Source organism: Sinocyclocheilus grahami, unplaced genomic scaffold (genome assembly GCF_001515645.1).
Source record: "Sinocyclocheilus grahami isolate Dianchi unplaced genomic scaffold, SAMN03320097.WGS_v1.1 scaffold255.1, whole genome shotgun sequence".
NCBI classification, from domain to species: Eukaryota; Metazoa; Chordata; class Actinopteri; order Cypriniformes; family Cyprinidae; genus Sinocyclocheilus; species Sinocyclocheilus grahami.
In genome coordinates, this window is record NW_015505434.1 from 2,706,452 (window position 1) to 2,724,308 (window position 17,857).

Genomic DNA, 17,857 nt, shown 5'->3' on the forward strand with positions numbered 1-17,857 from the left:
GCGTTACTGAGATTGTAACGAGTAATAATATTACCCAAATTTTATTAGTAATGCGTTATAGCAAACCGTAATATACTACTGTAATATTATTACTTTTGTAATGCGTTACTCCCAACACTGGTAATCAATAGAAGCAATCTGTAGTGCATGTAACTTACAGTGACAGAACTAAGAACTATGTCAAAAAAAATAAAACTTTTAATTTAAATAACTTTAAACCAAAAAAAAAAAAAAAAAAAATTCAAACTTACTCAAACATATCGTACAGATTAATTGGGCAGAATAGTCTTAGAAACACTCTGTAAATAGCGGTTGAAAACTGCGACATCCATACAGTCGGCCGTACACAGGATGGTGAAACAGCCACATGAAACGGGTATATGAACCAGGTCTATGAAACACCACTTAGCACCCTTAGGCCGGACCTGAAATACAAATATATAAAAAAAACAAAAAATAAATACAGGAAATATAAGCCCAAAGACCTTTTTCTGCCCACAAAACATGCACACAGAAAAAGAATCAAAATGCCACACTTAGACCTGCATTTTATAAAGCCACTAACACACTTCAGTGATTGCGCCGCACAGGTGAGCTCAATGTCAAGACGCAGCTCCCCACCAGTGGGCGTGTCTTTCCATGTAAAATATACACAACCTTTAAAATGGAAACAAATTATTAAAAAAAAACATAAAAACATTAATATTAAAGACGCTTAACCTGTCACACATATTTGACAGTTTTCAGTTCCTAAACAGCAAGACTTTGCAAACAAGACTTTAAAAAATAATCCTGCATTTTGACATTTTCCTTTGACTGAACCTTTGTGTATTTCAGGACACTAACATTGTCAGAGGATTTAGGTGGAATAAATTCTCACACTCCCTTTCAAGTTCATTCTAAATCTGTTAAATCATAATCTTAAATCATTTTACTTTCCGCTTACCTACAGCTATCCCATCTTAACCTTATTTACCCTCCAATGTCAGCTTTAAAGAAACCATTTATTTTCTCACTGTCTGTTTCCATCAATACTGAGAATAACATCCTTCATCATGAACATTTTGCTTAAATATATACCAAGAACATTCTATTCTAAACTCTATCCACCATCTACATTTGCACAATTGACCACTTAATGCACTCCTTTGGAATCAAACCCATAACCTTGGAGTTGCTAACGCTTAAGTCCAACGTATACTTCGGCCGGTAATTTTGATGTAACGGGTCCATGTGCAGCCACATTTCTGTGTCTGCTCTAACGTGTACAGTATGAATGTATACAGGTGAATGTTGAGAGAAAGAATAGTCCACTAGATGGTAGTGTGTATGTGTCAAACTCATCCATCCATGCTCCTCCATGGTTGAGTATACTTTGAAAGCTGTGAGGACACGTCTGTGTGCGAAATGGAGAGGAATGCGGACAATGACGTTTATTTGAAGTAAATTTCAGCCCTACACAGATAAATTTAACAGTAAAACCCAAAAGAATAACATTGAACACTTGATCATTCAAATAATGATCACTTAGCTTGTCCTTCAGGCTAGAACTAATCTTTTTTTAAAGTCAGAAATGGTGGACTATCTCCAGTTGTTACCACTTGTACGGATATACTACCACTCCCAGCTTGGTGTTAGAGGAGAGTGTTTGTACAAACAGAGCAGTGGCAGGCTGCTAATGACTTCAGGGACTTTGGACCTACACTTTGATAGTGAATTTGGACACTCAAGGCTTGAAATGCCAAGGATGTTTCAAGCACCTCTTGGCCAAGGTTGTCACAGTAATTGAATCTCCTTATGTCTTTGGTGTAAACTTTCATTGGTGGATGTAGAACGACTTTCCCATCTTCTATGGTCCTGCAGTTCATTCAGAATCAATTTCTTATCCCGCTGTAGATGGTCTTTTCTGTTTTCTTTGTGTCCAAGCTTAAAATAAACCAGAGTCTTTATATTTGAAATGGGGAAAACACCAGAAAACTGAACTTAAAGAAGCAGTCCACTGCTGAAAAATTTATTATTAATTCTTGACCCACTGTTGTTAGATGGAAATTGTGTTTTGTCAAGAATATTTCCAGGGCTTTGTCATTGTTCTGGTTATTTTTATTTTTTTTGCGCGTGTATGTGTGTGTGAGAGACTATGCATGAAAGCATTCAGATGAAGCAGCAAATAGTTTCCAGTGAAATTCACATCATGTTGTCATCTCTTAATAGCAGCCTATTTTACATGACAAATGGACCCTGCTGGTTTGAATGGGGTTAAAAGACAGAGACGTGACTTTCCAAATAATACAAATAAAAAAAAGAAAAAAAAGAAAATCAATTAATATTTAAAAATCGTCCAAGCGGCTTCACTGAACCAGAATACAAAGCCTGTTAGTTTAATATACTTGTACCACAGACAAAAAAAAATAAAAATTCCAAAACTTACTCAAACATATCGTACAGACTAATTGGGCAGAATAGTCTTAGAAACACTCTGTAAATAGCGGTTGAAAACTGCGACGTCCACACAGTCGGCCGTACACAGGATGGTGAAACAGCCACATGAAACGGGTATATGAACCAGGCCTATGAAACACCACTTAGCACCCTTAGGCCGCACCTGAAATACAAATATATAAAAAAACAAAAAATAAATAGTGCACCAGTTTCACCCATCTCCCCCCCCCCCCCCCAAAAAAAGAACCCACAATAAAGTTGCTTACCTCCCAAGCGAGATTCTTAGACTATTGTAACTTTATGCTACCTGTGCTCGTCCTTCACGCACACACATCCCTAATAACAAACATATTTAGACTGATCTGCTACTGTGGAAAAAAACTATAAACCCAGGCGACTCACCAGGGGCAAGCGACAGGAAATATAAGCCCAAAGACCTTTTTCTGCCCACAAAACATGCACACAGAAAAAGAATCAAAATGCCACACTTAGACCTGCATTTTATAAAGCCACTAACACACCTCAGTGATTGCGCCGCACAGGTGAGCTCAATGTCAAGACGCAGCTCCCCGCCAGTGGGCGTGTCTTTCCATGTAAAATATACACAACCATTAAAATGGAAACAAATTATTAAAAAAAACATAAAAACATTAATATTAAAGACGCTTAACCTGTCACACATATTTTACAGTATACAGTATACGTATACTTCGGCCGGTAATTTTGATGTAAAGGGTCCATGTGCAGCCACATTTTTGTGTCTGCTCTAACGTGTACAGTATGAATGTATACAGGTGAATGTTGAGAGAAAGAATAGTCCACTAGATGGTAGTGTGTATGTGTCAAACTCATCCATCCATGCTCCTCCATGGTTGAGTATACTTTGAAAGCTGTGAGGACACGTCTGTGTGCGAAATGGAGAGGAATGCGGACAATGACGTTTATTTGAAGTAAATTTCAGCCCTACACAGATAAATTTAACAGTAAAACCCAAAAGAATAACATTGAACACTTGATCATTCAAATAATGATCACTTAGCTTGTCCTTCAGGCTAGAACTAATCTTTTTTTAAAGTCAGAAATGGTGGACTATCTCCAGTTGTTACCACTTGTACGGATATACTACCACTCCCAGCTTGGTGTTAGAGGAGAGTGTTTGTACAAACAGAGCAGTGGCAGGCTGCTAATGACTTCAGGGACTTTGGACCTACACTTTGATAGTGAATTTGGACACTCAAGGCTTGAAATGCCAAGGATGTTTCAAGCACCTCTTGGCCAAGGTTGTCACAGTAATTGAATCTCCTTATGTCTTTGGTGTAAACTTTCATTGGTGGATGTAGAACGACTTTCCCATCTTCTATGGTCCTGCAGTTCATTCAGAATCAATTTCTTATCCCGCTGTAGATGGTCTTTTCTGTTTTCTTTGTGTCCAAGCTTAAAATAAACCAGAGTCTTTATATTTGAAATGGGGAAAACACCAGAAAACTGAACTTAAAGAAGCAGTGCACTGCTGAAAAATTTATTATTAATTCTTGACCCACTGTTGTTAGTTTTACTGAATATACTCTTGGTCTTGTTACTAAACTAATGCTTAACATACAACCTAAAGCATTTGGAATAAAAAAAAGCTAGCTTCACCTATGTTAAAGGTCTAGTTAACCACAAAATGTCGTCATTCACTCGCCCTCATGTTGTTCCAAACTCATAAGACTTTCTTTCATCTTTGAAACACAAATTGCCATTTTTAACGAAACCTGAGAGATTTCTGTTCCTCCATCGAAAGTCATAATAGTAATAGTAATAGTAAATAGCAATAGTAAAAGTAATAAATATGAATATTCTGAAGAGACATGATCAGTTTATATGATGAACAGATTTAATTAAGTTTTTAATTTACATATACATTTTGATCAACACATACAAAGGAATTCAGACATGATACACGTACACTCAAAGTGCTTGGTCATGTCTTTTCAAAAGATTTTGATTAAACAAATATTTATTAATTTTGCAATGTCCTTATGAAGTTTATGAATCGTCAACGTTTTGGTTGCGTGTACTTTCAAGAGAGGGACATAAATCTCTCAGGTTTCTTTTAAATCGTCTTCATTTATGAAAGTCTTCTGAGTTTAGAATGACATGAGGATTAATAATTGATGACATAAGTTTTATTTGAAGGCCAAGGAACACAGAAAAAGAATCAAAATGCCACACTTAGACCTGCATTTTATAAAGCCACTAACACACCTCAGTGATTGCGCCGCACAGGTGAGCTCAATGTCAAGACGCAGCTCCCCGCCAGTGGGCGTGTCTTTCCATGTAAAATATACACAACCATTAAAATGGAAACAAATTATTAAAAAAAACATAAAAACATTAATATTAAAGACGCTTAACCTGTCACACATATTTTACAGTATACAGTATACGTATACTTCGGCCGGTAATTTTGATGTAAAGGGTCCATGTGCAGCCACATTTTTGTGTCTGCTCTAACGTGTACAGTATGAATGTATACAGGTGAATGTTGAGAGAAAGAATAGTCCACTAGATGGTAGTGTGTATGTGTCAAACTCATCCATCCATGCTCCTCCATGGTTGAGTATACTTTGAAAGCTGTGAGGACACGTCTGTGTGCGAAATGGAGCGGAATGCGAACAATGACGTTTATTTGAAGTAAATTTCAGCCCTACACAGATAAATTTAACAGTAAAACCCAAAAGAATAACATTGAACACTTGATCATTCAAATAATGATCACTTAGCTTGTCCTTCAGGCTAGAACTAATCTTTTTTTAAAGTCAGAAATGGTGGACTATCTCCAGTTGTTACCACTTGTACGGATATACTACCACTCCCAGCTTGGTGTTAGAGGAGAGTGTTTGTACAAACAGAGCAGTGGCAGGCTGCTAATGACTTCAGGGACTTTGGACCTACACTTTGATAGTGAATTTGGACACTCAAGGCTTGAAATGCCAAGGATGTTTCAAGCACCTCTTGGCCAAGGTTGTCACAGTAATTGAATCTCCTTATGTCTTTGGTGTAAACTTTCATTGGTGGATGTAGAACGACTTTCCCATCTTCTATGGTCCTGCAGTTCATTCAGAATCAATTTCTTATCCCGCTGTAGATGGTCTTTTCTGTTTTCTTTGTGTCCAAGCTTAAAATAAACCAGAGTCTTTATATTTGAAATGGAGAAAACACCAGAAAACTGAACTTAAAGAAGCAGTCCACTGCTGAAAAATGTATTATTAATTCTTGACCCACTGTTGTTAGTTTTACTGAATATACTCTTGGTCTTGTTACTAAACTAATGCTTAACATACAACCTAAAGCATTTGGAATAAAAAAAAGCTAGCTTCACCTATGTTAAAGGTCTAGTTAACCACAAAATGTCGTCATTCACTCGCCCTCATGTTGTTCCAAACTCATAAGACTTTCTTTCATCTTTGAAACACAAATTGCCATTTTTAACAAAACCTGAGAGATTTCTGTTCCTCCATCGAAAGTCGTAATAGTAAATAGCAATAGTAAAAGTAAAAGTAATAAATATGAATCTTCTGAAGAGACATGATCAGTTTATATGATGAACAGATTTAATTAAGTTTTTAATTTACATATACATTTTGATCAACACATGCAAAGGAATTCAGACATGATACACGTACACTCAAAGTGCTTGGTCATGTCTTTTCAAAAGATTTGGATTAAACAAATCATATTTATTAATTTTGCAATGTCCTTGTGAAGTTTATGAATCGTCAACGTTTTGGTTGCGTGGACTTTCAAGAGAGGGACATAAATCTCTCAGGTTTCTTTTAAATCGTCTTCATTTATGAAAGTCTTCTGAGTTTAGAATGACATGAGGATTAATAATTGATGACATAAGTTTTATTTGAAGGCCAAGGAACAACATATACATGCTGATGATTATGAGTCTTTCTGAAAGGTGTGTATGAAAGGTTTCACAACCAATACAGATCTATTTACTTATTTAATTTAACTATGGGCCTGGGATGTTTGAGACTTATGAGGAGACCTTCTATCATCCCCAGCAATTATCTTCAGTTACTTTTGAGAAAACCAGTAATCATAACAAGTAGAAAACATGCATTATGTGGGTCTTGTGTTGGAGTCACATTGACAGAGAAAATTATCTCGACTTAAAATCACCTTTATTGTTCATAACTGTGTGACTCAAAAAGCTCCAGAGCTGTTGACCTTCACATGTACCAATCCTTTTACAGGAATGATCACACACTTAAGCACATGTAAAGATACACACATGCCTCTATATAACACATACAAGCACATGTGGTCTCAAACTCACACCTCTATTTCAGCCATTTCACATATGGATACAGACTGTTTATCTCTGCAGCCTCAGAATCGCTCTGCAATGATACTGGATGCAACAAAAGGGAGCGACTGAAAGTGTCTGTCTGTGTCACCTTGGCCCACCTATGAACTTGATACTGTCAAAGTATTGAATCAAATAAAAATGTAGATTTGTAACCACAAATTGAGATTTCAGATGTGTAAAAAGACTATTGTTTGTCATAAAATGTGTTCTTCTCAAATCAAATATAATCACTGAACCCCATTAAGACAACACAAATAAATCAGTCATGTAGTGTAGTGTAGTATTTGAAATTATGTATAAATAAAAGCTTTTTTATATTGTGAAATCAAATCATTGGTGTTTTACTCCAGCAGATTTCTGAAATTACTATTTTGGGCTGAAGAGAGTTCACGGTTTGCTTACAATAGAGCTCGCAATGGTATGAGTGATATTTATACCCTTCCTCAAACCTTGTTTACTCCCAACTGTTTAACCTTTCACTTTAAGGTTATGCAGCCAAGATGTCACAGTGTTCTTAAATGTCCCCTTCAGCGACAACCTAGACACACTCTAATATACACCAAAACACTTTCTCACAAGTCGCTTTTCTTCTGTAAATGAACCAATTTGGCACATAAAAGCTGAAACATCAATTATCGCCTTACTGAGAAGCAGCAAAATATTTTGAAGAATATCTGACAATGTTGTCAGAACACATTCTTCTAAACTAAATTATTTTCCTCACTTAAACTATAAACTATAACACCTAACTGGATATGTTATGAAATGACAAAAACAAGAAAACTCAAATGTTTATTTCTTCACAATTAATTGAATGAAGTTCTTCTCTGGTGCCTCCTGATAACAATAGTTCTGAGAGTGTGGAAAATTGGTAGAGATTGTTTTAAATTGAATAAAAACTGCCTGAGGATCTCATGTGGCAGCTGATATAGATTTTATAATAATATAATCAGCAGGTTGGAGCTTCTATGAAAGTAATACAAGAACACTCATAATAGTGTGTCATTGTGCAGGGCTGTTTACAAATCCTTTGAAAATTACCTTATGTCCCAAAAGTATTTCATTACTAAACAGTGCAATACCTTTGTAAACACAAACCTTTCAGGGTAGTTTCCATAATTTAGCATGACTTAACCACACAACTATTATTTCTTGAAGATTATAGCATCAGGAATAATACCGCTCGGGCCCCACAGGAGTCATCAGCCACTTGCTTGAGATACATCAAGGAGACCTTGAGAGAATTGCTGATTTAGACATATACCTCAATCATACATAGTTTGTGGTCCCAGAAAGCCAAGGTGTCATCCATAAGCTAGAGGAAACTATTAACATCAAACCCATTCAGCAACTTAAATACTCACAGGGCCGCAATGTGCCATATGCAAAATATTTCCACATTAATCTCTTATTAATCTCCTGAACAATAAAATACATGTTTTGTAGTATGACACAGCCCTAGAGGAAATGCCTAGAAGAAATAACTGTGAGTAATTAGACACTGCCTTATAGATCATCTTTCATCAAAATATTTTTTTACAAACTACAGAGGCACCATACCTTCTCAGCAAAGGCCTGTGCCCTCAGGTAACAACAACTCACAGTCTCCATAGGCTTTAGTTTGCATGGAACAGTATGTATTGATAGGCTAGGTATAATTCTAAAACAAATGGAAAAATGAAACCTGAATAGGCTGAATTGCAATAGATATGTCCCAAAACAATGATGTGATCTTAGAAATGCATCAGTATCTTTAATTTTATTATACTTTTTTGTAATACTGTATATTTGTTAATAGGGCATTTGGGACAGAGTATTTATTTTAGATTTGTATGAGAACATATATTCTTTAAACTGAAAAGTTAAAATGAGATCCAAAATGGGGCAGAAGACATGCCAAATGGCATGTTGTTGCAGGTGTTTTTATTATTTAAATAATAATAATAATAATTGTAATTCTTAAAGTTATTTTTAATAAAGATGTATGATTCAAACACTGAATATCATCAAAGACTATAGAAATACCAAGACTGTGCACTCACATTACTGTGAGTGGGAGGAAGCACAATCCGCAGAATAGAGGAACTAGTCACACCTTCAAACTAAAAGAGCTAGTCGCCAATTGGTAAAGTCAACACATGACTGCAGCTGCTGTTAGATGCTACAGTACTACAGAAACAGGCAGTGTCCTGAAGTGCACACTGAACTAGTCTGAAATATACACTTTTTCAACACTATCTGAGCACAAGAAACAACATTTATGGGACAGTTCATGTCAGATTTTGCTGCTGATTTGAATATATATAATTCAAATGTGAGTGTACTGTGGTAAGCAGTTTTTAGGATTTCAGGATTTTTCCATTCAAGTGGATAGGACTTGGTCTTGCATGGCTGAAATAACTGCCTGGAGGTGTTGCAAAAATGGCTGCAGAGTGAATAGATTTTCACTAGACTTTGGAATCATTCAAACTAAATTCATGCTATTATAATAGCCATCCAATTAAAAATAAAAACCTGCTTACAGTATATATATATATACAGTATATATATATATATATATATACAGTATATATATATATATATATATATATATATATATATATATATATATATATATATATATATATATATAAACACATTCATAGAACTATATAATGTAATTTAACATCCATCATGTTTCGGAATATGTAATCTGTCACCAATACTATTAGCCTACTATCAGTAGATGCAGTTTTTAGGGTGAACATCATCCCTCGATTAAACTTCCCTCATGTCCTTCCACTAATTAAGTTCAGGTGAATTGGACATTGTAGTTATAACAATGACTGTACACAAAAATTCCGATTGAGGAAGTCTGAAGTCACAAGAGGATTTTGTTGTGGTCTGCGGCTTTTTAATCCTTCAAAGCAGTGTTTCTCAATGCTGCTCCTGGAGGCCCTCAAACTCAATTTTTAGGTCATGCAGCTACTAATGAGCTGATTAACTGGTGATAATGATGAGATCCAACACTTTAAGCATTGGGATGCCTGTGGTTACGTTTTCCATGAGGTATGACTTTAAAGGAATTTAGGTTTACATCTCAGTTCTGCTTCTTTGCATTTGAGTCGTTTTAAGCTTCTGTGCACATGCTTCACAAGCACCAAAAACCATCACTGTCCATATGCAAAAAAAAAAAGTGAGTGCAGTTTCTACAAGTTGAACTTTACTTTGAGCAACCCACACGTCTCTGTAATTTATCTGAGTAAACAGAGCTTGGTGTACGCAGGTTCTGTGCTGCATTTTGATCATACTGTGGTGACAGGGAGCACCTGTGGACGAGAGCCAGAGATAAGAACTTGTCAGACGCGGTGAAGCCGGAGGACTCGTCCTGGCATACCAATGCTGCAGGACAAATAACTTCTCAAGGTAATTCTATTCCAAGGTCTCAAAGTGACAAGTTCTTGGCAACTGTAATTAGCTCAGATAATGCTGATCATTGATTCCAAAAACAGTGCTGAATATACATTGGAAGACTAGCTCTATATTGACTGTGGTTATCCCTGTGGAAATTTAAATGGACACAGGGTTATAATAACGAAAGTGCCCATGTTTAAATTATTTCCGCCCAAGGCATACTCAAAAAAACTGAGGGAACGAGGCCTGGTTGAGTTGTGTTAGTAGTGTGCTGTCACCATGTACGAGAGATGCTATTTCAAAGATCAAATATACTGATACACATGCAGCTCTTTATGTTCGCAGACATTACAGATGGTGTTTATGTGAACTTTGTGTGTTTTTGATATAACCTTATTTGTAGTTGACAGTTGATGCGAAAGAGCCGCCTTTTGAGCTTGTGTTTGTGTGTTCAGAAAACTGTATATCAGAAGTGTAAACTGACAGGACTTTTTAAACACATGCAAATAATAAACCTTCCATGATGACTAAGAATTTCACGTCATGTGAGCATAAGCATAAAATATATGATAATCATAAACAAAAATATGTTTTGTTTGTTTGTTGTCATATAAGGCACGAGCTATAAAGGCATTGCTTAATGTTTCCAATAATGTCTAATATTATTGCTTTCCAAAATGTACAATGTGTGAAACTGTCTTTTAACAAACATGTATATTATAGTTTCATAAGCCTTTATAACATAGGTTGAAATAGGTACAGAATAAAATAACTAAATCGTCATAAAGTAGTCATTGTATAATATTTTCTCTGAATGATACAGTATATCAAACATTAATGTTTTACTTTCCAGTAACAATAATTTAATTTGGTTGAAAATAGCTCTTCATTAATTATCCTGTAAAATTAATGACTTAGCCTCCACTATGTACCAGATAAATATACAAGGAGTCAAACAAGATTTTGAAAGCCAGCATACTGGCATCAGGCCAAACAACATTTATTGTACACCATGTTTTTAAACTGCTAAAAAATTTTCAGATTCTAGGGTGTTAAACTGCAAATAAATACCTCACACTTACCAACCTCTCTTTATAAAGGTGTGAACGAGTAACTGCTTTTGATTGCAAGGAGTTCAGAGTGAAAAGAACAACTTCAGGTCAAGTCTTGAGAATAAAATTAAATCCTTATTTCATAATCTGTTTATTTTCACTAGCACAGTTCTTACGCAATCTTATTTGTACAACTGTGTTGTTGTCGCACAGGTACAGATAACTGTAATTGTACAATGCAATCTTGATAATTTGCATGTTTCTGGATCAACATTCTTTATTTGCCCAGAAAAATCACTAATAATTGCTTACCCAAAATTCTATTTTCTAAATATCTATCTAAAAGTATGATATACTTTTAAAATAAGAGGGAATTTAAAGGTTGAAAATGTTGTTTAACCTTTCAGCTAAACCCTAAATCTAACCGTAATCCTAAATTTTACGTCAGTCAGTTCCTCACACAGTGCTATCATAAAATCAGAAGACATGGAATGTAATTCATGAATTGTATGACTTCCATTATGCTTTTGTGTGTGTACTGGCATTCACTACATTATTAAGCATAGTAATACCAGCAAATTTGGACCTTGTGTGGACATTTTTATGTCCCATTGAGGAAACAAGCTTATAAATCATACAGAATGAAGTGTTTTGAAAATCTAAAAATGTAGAACGTTTCCTGTGAGGGGTAGGCTTAGGGTAAGGGAATAGAAAATACACTTTGTATACTGAATATATACAGTTAGTTTGTGTGTGTGTGTGTGTGTGTGTTACTTATTTATTTTTTAGAAGCTTAACAGATGTGAGACTATATGCCTTTGCAATGAAAAGAGCTGTGTAAAGACATTTAAAATTGTATCCTTTCATTTTTAGTGTGAACTATACGTTAAAAATTATTGTTGGAATTTGGGGTACACTTAGGGTAACATTTAGGCTATAGGGACCAATTCACACTATTAACTAGTTGCTTATTATGCCTATTATTAACACGTTGGCTGTTTATTAGTACTTATAGAGCAGATGTTTTGCATGACCATACTCTATATCTGTAATCCTACCCAATACCTAAACTTAACAACCTCACTAACTTTAAGCATAATAAGCAGCAAATTAGGAGTTTATTGCAACAAAAGTCATAGTTAATGCATGGTTTGTTAATAGTGAGAATTTGACCTTAAAATAAAGTGTGACTAAATTTACTGTTAACTAGTGTTAGAATAACTAGATTGTAGTTGTTGAGATAAGTCAAATAACCAAGTTATGACTTAATACAACTTTGCATTTCAGGCTGAGTAACATGAAGTTGAGCATGAACACTTTAAGTTGAAACAACAGTTGCAAATCTTAATTCACATTCATCGAAATACACAGGCATGTAAACACCTTAAACACATTATTGCTGCGCTGACCAAAGTGCGCATGCGCTCGTGACATACATGAATGACATGACACGCACCTGCAGTACTTAATCATGGGAAGTCCGGTTCTTTTCCGTGAACCGGACAGTTCGTTTCAATGAACCAGTTCAAAAACCCGGTTCACCGGTTCTTTTACGTCATCATTTAATGATGTCAATTCTATCATCCCGGCAAATGAAAATACATTCAAACACATTCAAATAACATCATTTGTAATCATAACTTAAAAATAATTAGTAATAACTATCATCATCATCATCTTGGATATTGTAACGGGGCTGACAAGACGTGAGACATGTGGATCCATCTGCAGGCTTTATTTAAGAGACGTGGTAAACAGGCAGGGTCAAAACACTGGCAAACAGGTATATGGCGGGCAAAACACAAGAGTAGTCACAGGGCTAGCGTAGGTCACCGATAAGCAGACAGAATCACAGGGGCGAGACGAGAGGGAGAAATCCAAGAAAACAAGCAAAGATCAAAAACCGCAAAAACAGGCAAGGCAAAACAAGGAAAACACGGAGACTCGGAAAGGGGTACAGGCTAAACAATACTCAGCAGAGAAATGTGGTTAGAGTGGGTGTTATATAGTGAGTGAGGTGATTAGAAACAGCTGTGTGCAATCAGTGCAGTGTGCAAATCGTGCAAAGAATGATGGGATATGTAGTCCGGGGTGCTATGCAACAGTTTGTGTTGTGCGAGAGTCAATGAAATGGAAAGGGTGACCTCTGGTGGTGAATAAACGGAAGTCCATGGACTGAATTCGTGACAGATATGTTTCTTACATTTACCTTTTGCAAAAGCACCCAATACTGGCACTGATGTATAAATGCGGATGTCAGATATGAAAATAAAGAAAGTGAATTCATCAACTTTTTACAGAAATCGTAACAGAACCTTAACCATACAGAAATCCAGCTCATAAAGCTTAAAATATTACGTGCATACACAATAGTAAATAGTAAAATTCATTTTATGTTTTGACTGAAAAGTTTTTGCATGTTCATCATGTTAAAATGTTGTTTAATATAACTAGTTGCATTTGCACTTTCCAGTAAGTTTTATCTGTTATTAAATAAACTTAATTTCATCAAATTCAGCCCCTCATTCAAGTCCTTAGTTCACCCGCGCTCATAGTATATTAATATCAGCACCACATCAGTTTTAGCTTCACGCATGCTCAGTGTCTCCAGCTCATAGGTTCTCAGTATGTCAAATGTGTCCGAAAGAAATGGTTCTCGGTTCAGTGTACTGGTGATTCGAGAACTGTTGACTCGAGAACTGCTGTAGCAGTACCATTCGTCCGGTAGTACACGGATGCTCAGTATATCAGCTGCTCGTGCTCATCGGCTCTCTCAGTCTGCACAGAATATTTCAGTGCCGTTGGAGTTACAGGAGTAACATATACTCTGGGACACTGGTTTATTTTTAGTAGTAGGGACTGTAAGGCATGTCTGAAAGTGAGAAACCTTAGAAAATTGTGGATCAGTGCTGACTCGAGATGCAAACTTCTCATTCAGTCCGATTTGGTGAACCAGTTCGACTGGTTCGTTGCGCGACATTAATATGATGCAGTACATTGATGGACGAAAACACCGAAACAGGGACATTTTTAGATGTCACAACAAAAATGTCTGAGCCCGGATACACAAGAACCGGCAAATAAATTTGAATTTATAATGAATAATGGCGGTAAATAACCACAATTCTTAGCGAATAATGCGAATAATAGAAATTGCATGTAAACGGGAGTGAAGAGCTTTGCTCTTGACATGTAAACATCATAATACGATTAAGTCCTTACTCTGATTATTGGAAATAATCGCATTATCCGTGCACATGTAAACATAGTCGTTGACTTTAAGTTACTGGAATCTTGTGAGTTTGTGGATGAAAAGTACTTGATCTTACACATTGAAGAAAAACTAAACAGAAATTAAACTGAAAGAGAATTTTGAGTAAGCTAAGTGCTGGTTACGATCCTTGCAGCTTGTGGTAAGTATTCAAGGAAGCAACCATAGTAGAGCATTGCGACCTTACTTGAATGTTCACTTATGTTCATACAGTATCCATCTCCTATTCATCAGATCATAGCCTTCAAATGATTAATGCAGGAAAAAGGTGTCTGAAGTGTTTTGTATGACAAGGCAATAGCAATGTAAATCATTAAAGTTATACTCATATGTTTGCCCACCTTAATGGTTCAAAGATTAGTCCTTTGTCTGAGCAAATGTCTGCTTATTGGCCAACAATTTACAGTCTACATAGAGTGTCAGCATATCTCAGGATGATCAGAGCTGGAGTGTGCTGTGTAAACTGACCTTGTTATTGAACCTGTGCTCTATTCGTCATGCTAACCATGCTAAAATGTAGTCCCAGTCTGCATTAAACGCCTGGAAATAGGTGGGATGACTGACATTAAAAGCTTTCTGGGCCTTGATGCCTCAATAGCTTTTCATTAGAGCTCTGCATTCAGCTTTGTTTGAAAGTAATGGTGCCTTTTAAGTGCATCATTGCTTTTCCAAATGTTCTTTTCAGAAACAGTTCATGTTCAAAGTACTTGTAGGCTTTCATTTTTTTTCACAACATCAAAACGCCTAAAAGGTGTCTACAGTGAGCAGTTTGTATGTCCACAATCATATTCACCCTGAATGAGAACCTCCAAACAATATCACTGCATTTTAAAATCATTGTAAATGATTTGCTCCACCCAGTGTACAATGTAAGCAACAATAAAACCCCCAGAGGCCCCTTCGCTTTATTCACTTGGTGTACTGTATGCAAATGAACAGATTTCAGAGTTCCCTCATTACAGATAGTGCTAATGAGAGTCAGGTAAAAAAAGCATGTACTTGTCAGGACTGACCAGAGCAATGTTGATAAATAGTCCCAATTAGGCATCACTTTCACAGGGTGACCCCCTGTGTATTGTGAGTTTCATTTGCATTGGGTAGTCACGATATGGTGTTCAAGACACATTGTACAAGACAACAAGTAAAGCATAGCAAAATAAATGCTCAAAAAGAAAGAAATAGGTTTGCATTTAAGCGGTTTGCAGAGACCTGCACAACAGAACAAAACACAAAAATTATTATGCATAGTAAAATGGCTTAATTGTTGTAATAACATTATAATAACATTACATAAAAAAATATATATATATTAATTAATATATAACATACTACTTTTAAGATATACTTTTACTGACCATTATGCTATATCTCACAAATGTCTCTGAAATGCAGTGGTTTTCAAAACTGTCCTGGAGCAGCCCAGCACTGTCTCCCTCATCAAACACACCGATTCAACTCAACTCGAGTCAGCTCATTACTAGACACTTTAAAGGGGCCATATGATACGATTTCAAAAAAAAAAATCTATTTGGAGTGTTGCAAGCTCTTGGTGCATAAATAAGATCTGTAAAGTTGCAAAGACTAAAGTCTCAAATCCAAAGATATATTCTTTATAAAAGTTAAGAGTCAACCACGCCTAGCTAAAACGGCTCATTCTAACACGCCCCCACATGTCTACGTCACGATGTGGGAAGATTTGCATAATGCCACCCAAATGTTCACGCAAAGAAAGAAGTCGCAACTTTGATTCTCACTGTAGTATTGTTGCTGCCGCCATGTCGTGGAGATGCTGTGTGTTTCGTTATGAAAGCAAAACTACTTTGTTTGGCCTTCCAAAAGATGAAACAACTAGAAATCAGTGGTTAAGTTGTATTTACAACACTGTTCCTGAACAGTTCAACCCAAATATTCAGATATGTGCAGCGCATTTTATGGAGGACGAGGACTGTTTCCTGAGAGAGTAGCCTACAATGACGGTGTCTGTTTCTATAAAGTGGGGGCAATTCCAACTTTGCAAGGGCAGTCTGGTGCTTCTGACTCACAGCCTGTAAGTATGTTTTCATATTTAAAGAATGTAAAAACGTGAGTTTTGAGCAGTGTAGAGTAGCACTTGTTGTTTGTCATTTCTCCGATCACAAATGCAAACATGGTTTTATGTTTACGCAGTGCGATACGCAACGCGTAAAAAGACAGTATAAGTCATTATAATCAGTAATTATGTCCCCACTGGATGCAACAAATGCCTTGTTTATAAGGTGTTTTACTGGTTTTGTCTCGTCACGCTGGGCGAAGGCATCACAGTATGGTTTAAGGGCGTAACATTTCCTTCACATGCTTGAGGTATTCGGCGAATCACAATGCACTGGATAGCTGGCCAATCAGAGCACACCTCGCTTTTCAGACCAATGAGCTTTGTAAAAATGTACGCGTTTCAGAAAGGTGGGGCATAGAGGAGAAACAATAATGTACAGTATGTGAAAAATAATGTGTTTTTTGAACCTTAAACCACATAAACACATTGCATTACACCAAATACACAAAATATTGTCCTTTTTAGCAACGTCATATGACCCCTTTAATACCTGAAGTGGGTCAGAAAAAGGTAAAGAGTTGTGAGAAAATACAATGCGTGTCAGATCCACTTCATGTTCAGCAGCGGCAGCTCTTAAAGCAGCCAAAATATACCAATAACCCAGATGTTGTGATGTCTGTTAATAAAAGAAACAATAACTTTTGTAGCTTTAAGGATTCATCTATATTTAATTTAGAATTTAGTATTTGATCTTTATTCAATATATATTTCCTACTTGCTGAAGGGCACAGGTAAATATGACATTTATTATAATGGGTTTATGTGAAGATTGTTTTAAGTTCACTTAAATTAGAAGTTATTTTTAAAATTCGAACACATGTTAAAATTGATAGCTCTTAATTATACTGTAATGTTGAAAAACCGTGTAGTATTGGTATCAGTGAAACTCACTCAGTCATAAAAAGATGCCATTAAAGGGATAGTTCACCCAAAAATGAAAATTAGCCCATGGTTTACTCACCCTGGTTCGAGCGTATGATGTAGGCGTAGCGGAAGGCGCAACGTAAGATCCGGGGAGAAGAGTGCAGTCTCGCGAGAGTAAGCTGCCGTAAGAAGAGTGTAGAAGTAGTTTTATGATGGATGGAAGCACATTTTTAGGCTTCAAAAACAGGGGCACCATTCACTGCCATTATTTAGCTTGGAAGAGCCAGGACAATTTTAAATATAACTGTGATTGTGTTCGTCTAAAAGAGGAATGTCAGATACGCCTAGGATGCCCTGAGGCATTGGGCTAATTTTTTGGGTGA

At 36.2% G+C, this 17,857-nt stretch overlaps 1 long non-coding RNA gene across 2 annotated transcripts; it reads right to left on the bottom strand.

Annotated features, from left to right (window-relative positions):
• Positions 1-226: 226 nt before the first annotated feature.
• LOC107598783 (uncharacterized) lies at positions 227-2,923 on the bottom strand. 2 transcript variants are annotated; one of them, XR_001610595.1, is made up of 3 exons: positions 2,842-2,923; positions 2,706-2,775; positions 227-425 (listed from the first exon to the last, which is right to left on the bottom strand). It is a non-coding gene; the product is annotated as an uncharacterized lncRNA (long non-coding RNA). The 2 variants fall into 2 exon arrangements; XR_001610596.1 differs by lacking the exon at positions 227-425 and adding an exon at positions 2,049-2,602.
• Positions 2,924-17,857: the final 14,934 nt, after the last annotated feature.